This window comes from Phaenicophaeus curvirostris, chromosome 2 (genome assembly GCF_032191515.1).
Source record: "Phaenicophaeus curvirostris isolate KB17595 chromosome 2, BPBGC_Pcur_1.0, whole genome shotgun sequence".
NCBI lineage: Eukaryota > Metazoa > Chordata > Aves > Cuculiformes > Cuculidae > Phaenicophaeus > Phaenicophaeus curvirostris.
The window spans coordinates 110,200,785-110,211,975 of record NC_091393.1 but is presented as its reverse complement, the minus strand read 5'-3'; the positions used below and the strand labels follow the sequence as shown (position 1 = coordinate 110,211,975).

Sequence of the window (11,191 nt, the reverse complement as noted above, 5' to 3'; positions counted from 1 at the left end):
ATGCCACACAAAGCTGGTCTGCTCCAAACTCATCAAGCAGAAACAAATTACTGAGGACTGGGACTGTGTTTAGAGCTGGTGGGGATAATGGTACAATGGCAATCTGCACTTGAGATGTAGATGTACATCTGCTTTGCAGCTGCCTGGTATGACAGCGGTGCTTGTGAAGGTCACTGCCTGGTCCTTCAGCAGCAGAGTAATGGTCTGTAAATGTTATTCCTTTCCATCTTTGGGATATATTTTAAGCTGAAAGAGGGGAGATTTTGATGAGATCTTAGGAAGAAATGTTTTCCTATGAGGGTGGTGAGGCACTGGCACAGGTTGCCCAGAGAAGTGGTGGCTGCCCGTTCCCTGGAGGTGTTCAAGGCCACGTTGGATGGAGCTCCGAGCAATGTGATGCAGTGGAAGGTGTCCCTGCCCATGGCAGGGCATGTGGAACTGGATGGGCTTTGAGGTCCCTTCCAACCCAATCATTCTATGATGATCAGTGAACATCTGTGATTTGAGCTCATGTCTGACTTTGCAGTGGAATTAATTGACGCTGAAGCTTTCACATGATTTTCTCCATCTGAAGCAGATGCAGAAGGCAACCACCAGCTGGTAGATGACTGCCACCACCCAGCTCTTGTGTCACTTCCGACCACTCCAGTCAGATCCATTAAAAGATGTACAGCTACAACACATGCTCTCCCTTCCTACTGACAAGAACTTTCTCCTTCTCATTGGACAGTTGATGAAAATGGATGACCCTTCATTCATTGCTGGAACAAACATCACTTTGTGAAAGATAACAGAATCACAGAATCACAGAATCACTAGGTTGGAAAAGACCCACAGGATCATCGAGTCCAACCATTCCTATCTGCCACTAAACCATGCCCTTCAACACCTCACCCACCTGTCTTTTAAACACGTCCAGGGAAGGACTCAACCACCTCCTTGGGCAGCCTCTGCCAGTGCCCAATGACCCTTTCCATGAGAATTTTTTTTCTGATGCCCAGAAAGAAGTTTCAACCTACTGAAAGAATTTGTGAAAGCCAATCTATCTGTGCCCAATCATCTAGTCCTAACATTTGCTCTTGAGGAACTGTAGAAAACCACAGTCTTTATGTTGGGTCATTGTCACATCTTCCAATCGAAATGTTAGTGTCGTGTTTTGAAGGAGCTAACTCATATGTACAGTAAAAAGCCTCATAATCTTATTATGCAGATAGATTTAGCTACTTATGCTTAAATTGGCAGAATTCAGTAATTATATCCTGTTATTTTATGTCAGAATTGCCTAGACTAAAAAACCTTCTAGATATAGGACCACGTGCCTATGTGCCTGTACATACCCACAGCTGCAAGTCACAATGTGACACCTGTGTGAACCCCCAATTTCCAACTCCCTGGAATTACATGAGAATTTAAGTTTTCATTCAAAAGGAATCATAGAATTATAGAATGGTTTGGGTTAGAAGGGACCATGATGGTCATCCAGTCCAGCCCCAAGAAAGGCGGATTCTTTCATCCTTCCAGAGGAACATTTGAAAATCACAGCACTTGGAGCTTGAAGAATCCCAAGGCAAATTTAAAAGTTCATTATATTTTAAAAACGTTATTTTTTAATGCCTGAAGCTGGCAATAAAGCACAAGTCCTATCCTGCTGTCAGCTCACAGATTTTACTTAAATTAGATACTAAAGGAGTTCAGCAGCCCTCACCAAAAAAAAATATGGGGCCATCTGTTTCCAAGGGTTTCTTCTAAAATTATGACTCCCCATTGCGAGTGCTGCCCAGCTGGAACTGGCTGAGAGGTAAAGAAGGCACTGCTGGAGGGGAGAGGACAAGCCAGCCAACAGAAACTTCACCTCAAAACTATATCTCAGCTATTTAGTAGTTTTTCTAATAAAAGTGTTCCAAACTAATGAAGTACATCTTCCATTCACAGAAAAATAAGCGTGTTTAAGAAATGCACCAGTTTGATTAGGCAGTTTAACTGTGAAGCAGAGTTTTTTCTAAGAGACCCTGGGTAAAGACTGAAGGAAGAATGTGGGAGGAGAGAGCAGATGCTCCAAGACAAGTGAAGATTATTTAGGTGTACTTGTATTAATATGAAAGCTGTGCTGTGTTATTACTATGAACACAGGATATTCGAGACACACAGTAACAGAGAAGTCAAGTGCTGATGTGGGAGTCTTCCTGCTGAAGTCACCTACCTGAAACCATGAAGAAAGGAGAGTGTGTTGAGGGAGATGATTCTGCCCTTCTACTTTACTCCGGTGAGACCTCACCTGGAGCCCTGCGTTCAGTTCCTGGAGTCCTCAGCACATGAAGGATACGGAGAAGTTGGATTGAGTCCAGAGGAGGCCTCGGAGATGATCTGTGTATTAAGACAGGCTGGGAAAATTTGGGTTGTTCAGCCTGGAGAAGAGAAGTCTCCAGGGAGACCTTAGAGCAGCTTCCAGTACTGAAAGGGGCTGCAGGAAAGCTGGGGAGGGGCTCTTCATCAGGGAATGCAGGAGTAGGAGGAGAGGGAATGGTTTAAAACTAAAAGAGGGGAGACTGAGATGAGATACTGGGAAGAAACGTTTTCCTATGAGGGTGGCGAGGCACTGGCACAGGTTTCCCAGAGAAGTCATGGATGCTCCAGCCCTGGAAGTTTTCAAGGCCAGGTTGGATGGGGCTTTGAGCAACCTGAGCCAGTGGGAGGTGTCCCCGCTTATGGCAGGGGGTTGGAACTGGATGGGCTTTAGTGTCCCTTGCAACCCAAACCAATCCATGACGCTATGTGTCAAACAGGAGGCCGTTAAATGTGAAACAAAACCCAGCAATGAAAAGGTAGTGTGGGAAATGACACCCTGTCTCCTGGTAACCATGTGAAAAGTCAAATATAGTGATAGAGATATTATAGAGAATTTATACCTTAAATTATGCCTGAATGAAAGGCATGGCTAGGAGCTCTGACACCTGAAGTTCAGCAGTGCTGACAGCAGACGTGCAGTGCACTCAACTGCTTGGTGTTGGATTCGTGACAATGCCAGTGCTGACAGAATAAGCAATATAGACATTTTCTGTCTGGCACAGGATCGTGAACTCACATTTTGGATGAAAATCACAGTTCACAGGAGATCGAGTCACACAGGCAAAATACTCATCACTCATGACTATGGCATTTATGTTCAGAGAAGGAAAATTATCATCACAGAATGGTTTGGGTTGGAAGGGACCCCAAAGCCCCCCCAGTTCCAAACCCCCTGCCATGGGCCTCCCACTGGATCAGGTTGCTCAAAGTCCCATCCAACCTGGCCTTGAACATCTCAGAGAATGGGGCATCCACGACTTCTCCGGGCAACACGTGCCAGTGCCTCACCGCCGTCATAGGAAAACATTTCTTCCTAAGATCTCATCTAAATTTCCCCTCTTGCAGCTTAAAACCATTCTCCCTCACCCTACCTCTGCACACCCTGACCAAGATCCCCTCCTCAGCTTTTCTGGAGCCCTTTTCAATACTGGAAGCTGCTCTAAGGTCTCCCTGAAGCCTTCCCTTCTCCAGGCTGAACATGCCCAACTCTTTCAGTCTGTCCCTGTACAGAAGGTGCTTCAGCCCTTGGACCATCTTTGTGGTCTCCTCTGTTCTTGCTCGAACAGGTCCATATCCTTACTGTGCTGAGGACTCCAGGAACTGTACGCATAGCTCCAGTTGAGCCCTCACCAAAGCAGAGGGTCAGAATCCCCTCCCTCGCCCTACTGGTCCCACCGCTTTGGATGCGACCGAGAATATGGTTGGTTTTCTGGACTGCAAGCGCACATTGCCAGCTGATGTTGAGCTTCCCATCACCATCACCCTTAGTCTTTATCTCCAGGGCTGCTCTCAATCCACTCACCTCCCAGCCTGTATTTGTGCTTGGGATTGCCATGATCCAGGTACAGGACTGCAGCTCTCTCACTATGAACACCAGTTGCCAGGGGATGGATCCAGCATGGCCACAACTCTCCTCCAGTATTCAACAGAGCATCGTGTCACAGCAGAATAGACCTTTTCGCCCCGCGTTACCTCATCCTTGTCACAATCTGCACCTTCCTCCAGGAAACAACTTTGGGAAGGCATTTCCCAGCAGTAGTGACAGCTGATACCTCTGAACCAAAAGGACAGCAGTCATGCAAAATGTAAATATTTTCTTTCTGCAATACCAATTTTCTGGGAAAAAAAAAAAATGGCACTATCTTAACTCCATCCATTCAGCTCCAATTTATGTCCCCTACTTCAATTAAGTATCTCATGGTACTTAATTAACACACCATTGTCATCATCTGTCTTCGTAAACGTTTAAATCAGAACTGTTTGCTTTCCCACAAGATTTAAACAGGGATGAATTCAGGGAAATCCAAGGCCCTGTGCTATGCAGGTCAGACTTCTTGATCACAGATGGTTTTTTGTGGATTTGGGAGTTATTTTTTCTTTGCCAATTGGATTTAGTAAACTGTATCATCCAAAACTCCACGAGCTCTCATGGTATTAATAGAAGCACAATAAAACAGAAGGCAAGGAGCCGGTTATCTGTGGGTGGCTACTATACCTTCAAAAAGCAGCAGCATCTTGAACCCAATGAGATCTGCAGATTCCTGAACAGATTCCTACTCCATGAAAGCAAGACGGAACCATGGAGAGGAATTTGATTGTCTTCAGACCTGGCCCATTTTCCTTTTGTTTTCTGCTTTCTTTTTATTTCTATTTTTTTAGGTCATCCTATTATTATGCACAGATCTATACTGTATCACATGAGAAACACTGGAGCTGGCGATGCAGCCTGTCTGCAGTTTGGGTGGCGAATCAATGTCACAGGTTATATTTAGACTCTTCTTGGTTATTGAACTTTTCTTTCTGGTGATTTTGCTACACGCCATTCCAGCAGCTCTCATCTTGCTTCAGAACTGCACCTAAAAGAAGGTGCAGTCTAAACAAAACATCCTAAAATGTCATTTATTCAGCAATCTTACAGCTTCATCTATTCTTTTTGCTGCCTTGTCATGTACAAAAAACAGCTGTAGGCTAAATTAAAGGGACTCTACACAAACATGCACTTCTTGCTCCATTTCTTGCTACTATACAAGCTAATAAAACCAGTAAAAGGAAGTTGCGTGTCTACTGACATGCAAAAAGCAAGCAAAGTGGAAATTAATTGCCCTTTGTTACTAAATAAAGGTGGTTTCTCAACCCAAATGCAGAACGATGAGCTGCTTTATTGTCCCACTTGTGCTCAGCCCTTTTAAGTATGCTGGATGCTGAGGAGGAAACTGAAAAGCAGTGAACTTCCCATCATCATGCCCAGAGAAGTCATGGCTGCCCCATCCCTGCAGGTGTTCCAGGACAGGCAGGATGTGGCTTTGATCAGCCTGGTCTAGTGAGAGGTGTCCCTGCCCAGAGCAGGGGGTTGGAACTGGATGGGTTTTGAGGTCCTTTCCAACCCAAACCATGCCATGATTCTATGAAACTTAGCACTGGGGAAAAAAAACCCTTTAAACACACTTTCACAACACTTTTACATGTTCATTTTTCCAAGCCTGTAGAAAATGAGTGTATCAGGATATCTGAGATTCTCACCAGCCTACCAACTCAACTACATTTGGGTCAGAATGACCTCAGTAATCATTAACATTCTGTGATGGTTGTATTTTTCTTAAGCCTAACCTTTCCCTTGTTACCTTCTTTGCAGCGGACATCTCATGTTTGAATTCCCCTCTGGGGGAATGTCTGGAAAAGGGCAGCACTGCCTTCAGCCTTGTCTCCACTAGAACAACGGAACAACTTCTGCGAAGTGTTCCACTTCACAGTGTCACCAAGGGGTGACAATAAAACCAGTTAAGACTCTTGAACCTCCTCCACACTCAAGACTCCTGTCAATAAATGAAAATAAAATATACTAAAAACTTCTCAGCCAATGTTCTTATACCATAGGGGAAAAGGGGAAATCATTACATTCATCCCAGTGGGAACAACTGTGGAATATTGGGGTGAGAAAACCTTACACCTCTGTAAAATGAAAAAATCCTACCTACAACAGCCAGGGTTTTTTCTCACTTTAAGAGCTTTCTGTTAGCTCAGGAAGACCCATTAGTGAGCTCGCTCAGCAGACACAAGGGGGAGTGCACATACCTTGCACATTCCACCGCAGTGATGTCTCCTAGCCTGCTCTGGACATTACCCATCACATACAGAACTCTTTACTAATGGCTTAGCAGATTTTGCCTGGAGAGCTTTGATACCAACTGTTTGTTAGCCCTGTTCAGCCAGCCCTGCCCAAGCAATGCTGAAGGAGTGCCTGCCTGCAGCCCTGCCTCCCAGATGAACCCCAGAGCGAATCCAACGCCTCGCCCTGTCTGGAGCTGTTGGGGTTATCAGTGCCCTACTCTGCCCACACAACTCAATGCCCAAGTGGAAACCAGCGACGAGTGAGATCCAAACTGGGACCAATAGTATTTAATATCTTCATCAATGACATAGTGAGATTGAGGGTACTCCTAGCAAGTTTGCAGCCAGCACCAAAGCGAGTGGTGCGGGTGACATGCCAGAAGGATGGGATGCCATCCAGAGGGACCTGGATAAACTTGAGGAGAGGGCCCTTGAGAACTTCATGAAGTTCAAAAAGGCCAAGTGCAAGGTCCTGCATCTGTGTCAGGGCAATCCCCAATATCCATACAGGCCAGGGGATGAAGATAAGGACTTAGGGGTACTGGTGGACGAAAAGTTGGATATGAGCTGGCAACGTGCACTCAAAGCCCAGAAAGCCAACTGTATCCTGGGCTACATCCAAAGCAGTAGGACTAGCAGGATGAGAGAGGGGATTCTGTCCCTTTGATCTGATCTGGTGAGACCTCACCTGGAGCCCTGCATCCAGCTCTGGAGTCCTCAGCACAGGAAGGACATGGATCTGTTGGAGCGTGTCTAGAGGAAGCCATAAAGATGATCTGAGGGCTGGAGCATGTTCTGTACCAGGACAGGGTGAGAAAGCTGGAGTTGTGCAGCTTGGCAAAGAGCAGGCTCTAGGGAGCCCTTATAGTAGGCTTTCGATATATAAGGGGGAGGTTATAAAATAGGGAGAGACTTTTTACTAGGACCTGCAGTGGCAGGACTAGGGACAACATTTTAAACTGAAAGAGGGGGATTAAAATTATGTTTTAGGCATAAGGAATAAATGTTCTCCTGTGAGGGTGTGAGGCACTGGCACAGGTTGCCCTGAGAAGTTGTGGCTGCCCCCATCCCTGGAGGTGTTCAAGGCCAGGTTGGATGAGGGTTTCAGCAACCTGATGGAGTGGAAGGTGGACCTGCCCATGGCAGGGGCTTGGAACTGGATGGTCTTCAAAGTCCCTTTCAACCCAAATAGTTCAGTGATTCTAGGATTCTGTGATCCAGATGCTGTGTGTCTGCATCATAGTCAGTGAGGGCACTGCCTGTGCCAGGAGAACCCTTGCTCCTGCTGCTCCCTAAACCTCACTAGTTGGCTATACCTGCCAACTCCAAGATCCGCCATCTGAGGAGCGACTCCTATTTCCTGTCAAATGCATCTTTCAAAGAATATCAGAGACAGCAAACTCTACAGATGATAAATAATCAGTCACTTCATGCGTACTTTACTCTTCTGCCATGGCTATTGTTTTAAGTATCCTTCTTGACTTAGATTATTTGATTTTCCAGAAAGACCTCAACAATTTTCTGGTTAGCATTTTTCTTATTTCATTGTCTAAAAAGATAGAAATTATTAATTCCAAACTCTAAAGGAAATACAGCTCTTGAATCCTGCTCCACCATTAAAAGCATCCTTTCCTGCACCAGCAGCAGAGAAGGCACTGTGTAACCCAGTAAAGCGGGTTATATCCAGAGTTGTTCAAGTTTCAACAGTTTTGAGATATTATCTTGCAAAAAGCCAAGCCCTTGCCATTTCCACCATTCCTAGAATGCAAATGGTTCCCAGCCACTTAGGGAACTAAAAAGCACAGCTGAAGGCTGTGTGGGAGTATTTGCGAATGCACTGGCAAGGGGAGAGGGAGGGGAGGAATTAAGACAAATACAGCACTTTCCCGCGTTCAGCTGTGCTCGGTGTAATGTCTCAGCTACACAAACGTAATGATTCGCTATGGTTTTCTGATGCAAAAGAGGATTTGAAAAAAGTATGAAGGACGGAGTTATCTATAATGTTTTTGGTATGTCATATTTTATAGCCTCTTACCAACAACTTCAGACTTTCATGTTCCATTTATTCTATAACCATCCCTACTGAAACAAGAATTATATATTTTACTAGAGAGAAGCTGAAGACAGTGTCATAAAAGCCCTCTCTGTGCAAGTTGGTGTGAACAGCTCTACAGAAACGTGTGTGGATGGAGAAACAGGTACCAGAAAACAGCCAGCTGAGGAAAGGAAAAGCATGTGCTGAGCGATTGCGTTTGGAAGTCTCCCAAGAACTGATAAGCTCCAGAGACCAGCGGTCCTGCTGCATCCATACAAACTGATAAACTCTGATCACTAAGACTCTGCTGAACCTGTCCAAATTCACTAGTGTGAGCCACGGGCCATCCAACCCAAGTTACATCCAAGAAGGCTGCTATATGCAAGATTATGCATGTATGTATGTATGTATGTATGTATGTATGTATCTATCTATCTATCTATCTATCTATCTATCTATCTATCTAAAGTATACATAAAACATACACGCACACAATGAAACAAACCATCTGGAGGGACATCCTGGACACCTCAAAGTCCCTGGCACATCAGTGCACGCCTCTGCTTTCAAGCAAACAAGTTGGTCTCCCAACTGTTGCTCTGCTGGGTACCGGTTCGTGTACCTCTTTGTCAAGCCAGTGACTCAGGACAGTGCTCCTGCCAGCCTGAAGCAATCCCAAGGCTACCAAAACCAACTCCAACACCAAAGTGGCACTCATACCGGGCCGGTTCATGAGGCTACTAAACTCAGATGAAACGTTTTTCTGTCTACTCCATTCCTGATCAATCACGAATCTGCTCAGAACAAGTTTTTTCCCTCCCTGCCTCAGCCCATCTCCCTATTTCTGCCTGCTGGATGGATGATCAAAGTACAATTTTCCAGACAGTTACAGATTTAAACAGGGTTGCCCATTTCTTGATAACAGTTAATAAAACCTGCTATCCAAACCCTCGTGCAGGTACTAGTCCCAGTGAGTGGTTTTGGCAGGAATAGCAACGCCTGCTGTTATCCTGCAGCGTGTTCCCCTTCCACGTCCTTCAGTCTGTGTGCTTTGGAATCCCCTGGATTGTTCTCAGGGAACTCAGCATAGTGTTTTTTCTACTTCAGTTTGAGGTGAGGACACATCGGGTTGTTTATGAAAGCAAGGGGTGGTAAAATAAATGGAAATAATTCTTTTAGAGGGAACATGTTTTTCCTGTCCTTCAGAATTGTTTGGGTTTGTGGGACCTCTCGTGGCTGAACCCTGACCATGCAGCCCCGCTTTTCCATTCCGGGTGGGAGCATCCCTGCGACATTCCTGGCTACAGTTTTGCTGAATGTCAGGAGAGGTTTGGGCTGGCAGCATTAAATAGCAGTTTCAGTGAAAGAAAAAGCCAAGCTAACACATATTTAGTGACGGTAAATATTTTTTCTCTAAATTTATGCTGATAAATTCTTATTTTTTCTCTGTAATCCCAGAATTCCAGAGTGGTGGACGCTGGCAGGGCCCTCTGGAGCTCACCCAGTCCAATCCCCTGCTAAAGAAGATTCACTCTGTGCAGGCTGCATTGGAGCGCATCCAGGTGGGTTTGGATTGCTCTGGAGAAGGAGACTCCGCACATCCCTGGGCAGCTGGTTCCAGTGCTCTGTCACCCACACAAGAACAAAGTTTTTCCTTGTGTCCAGGTGGAAAAACTTTCCAGGCTCCGGTTTGTGCCTGGTGCCCCTTGTCCTGTCGCTGGGCACCACTGATCACAGTCTGGTCCCATCCTACCCCCCCAGGCATCAGATATGGATCAGTATTGATGGGATTCCCTGCCTGTCTGCTCTTCTCCAGGGTAAACAGATCCAGGTCCCTCAGCCTCTCCTCCTAAAAGGGATGCTCCAGTAAACACTAATACAGAATCACAGAACCGCAATGATGTTTAGGTTGGAAAAGACCTTTAAGATCATCGAGTCCAACCATAAACCCAATACTGCCCACTGTCACCAGTGAACCATGTCCCTGACTACCACATCCACATGGCTTTTAAATCCCTCCAGGGAAAAAAGACTCCAAGACTACCACGGGCAGCATCTTTCAGTGCCAGAGAACCCTTCCCATGAAGGAACATTTCCTAATATCCAGCCTAAATCTCCCCTGGCGCAACTCGAGGCCATTTCCCTTAGTCCTATCCCTTGTTCCCATTGCTGCCATCTCTTGCCAGTGACAGGCTCTGGCACTCCCTGAAGCCAGAGACCAGGGCAGCTGCAGGCTCTTGTGGGAGCTCTGGGTTTCCACACCCATTTTGGTAAACGTAGCAGACAGAGCTTAGGCACAACAGTTGAGAACCATGACATGGATTGTATTCTAACACAACAAAAAATTGCTTGTAAGGGACACAACCTTACCTACCAATATGGGAAAAGCACGTCTGGAGAGCAGAAGAAGAGATCCTGTCATTCTGGCTGCCATTCCGTGGCTCTGCTGCTGTCTGGCAGTAAGGCCGGCTGAGAAGTGTCATCCTGCAGCGCGGCAGCGATGTCAGCAGCTGTCCCAGTGTCTCCTTGTCCCACCAACCAGCTTCCCCATGTCCCATGACAAGCTGCTCCTTGTTCCTCTGCTCTTGCCCTCCAGTGAAAAGGCAGGAGATACTTTCTCCATAGATTCTCCTTAGAATCATGGAATGGTTTGGGTTGGAAAGGACCTCGAAGTCCACCCAGTTCCAACCCCATTGCCATGGCAGGGACACCTCCCACCGGATCAGGTTGCCCCAAGCCCCATCCAGCCCGGCCTTGGACGCCTGCAGGGATGGGGCAGCCACCACTTCTCTGGGCAACCTGGGCCAGAGACTCACCGACCTCACGGGAAAACATTTCTTCCTGACATCTCATCTCAATCTCCCCTTTTTCAGCTTAAAACCGTTCCCCTCATCCTGTCCCTGCCCTCCCTGCTCAAGAGCCCCTCCCCAGCTTTCCTGCAGCCCCTCTCAGTGCTGGAAGCTTTTCTAAGGTCTCCCTGGA

At 46.3% G+C, this 11,191-nt stretch overlaps 1 long non-coding RNA gene across 2 annotated transcripts in view; it reads right to left on the bottom strand.

Annotated features, from left to right (window-relative positions):
• LOC138717536 (uncharacterized) overlaps positions 1-10,780 on the bottom strand; it is a 35,736-nt gene extending 24,956 nt beyond the window's left edge. For both annotated transcript variants that reach the window (XR_011336895.1, XR_011336894.1), the window contains exon 1: positions 10,580-10,780. This is a non-coding gene — a long non-coding RNA (uncharacterized lncRNA). The remainder of the gene's footprint in view (positions 1-10,579) is intronic.
• Positions 10,781-11,191: the final 411 nt, after the last annotated feature.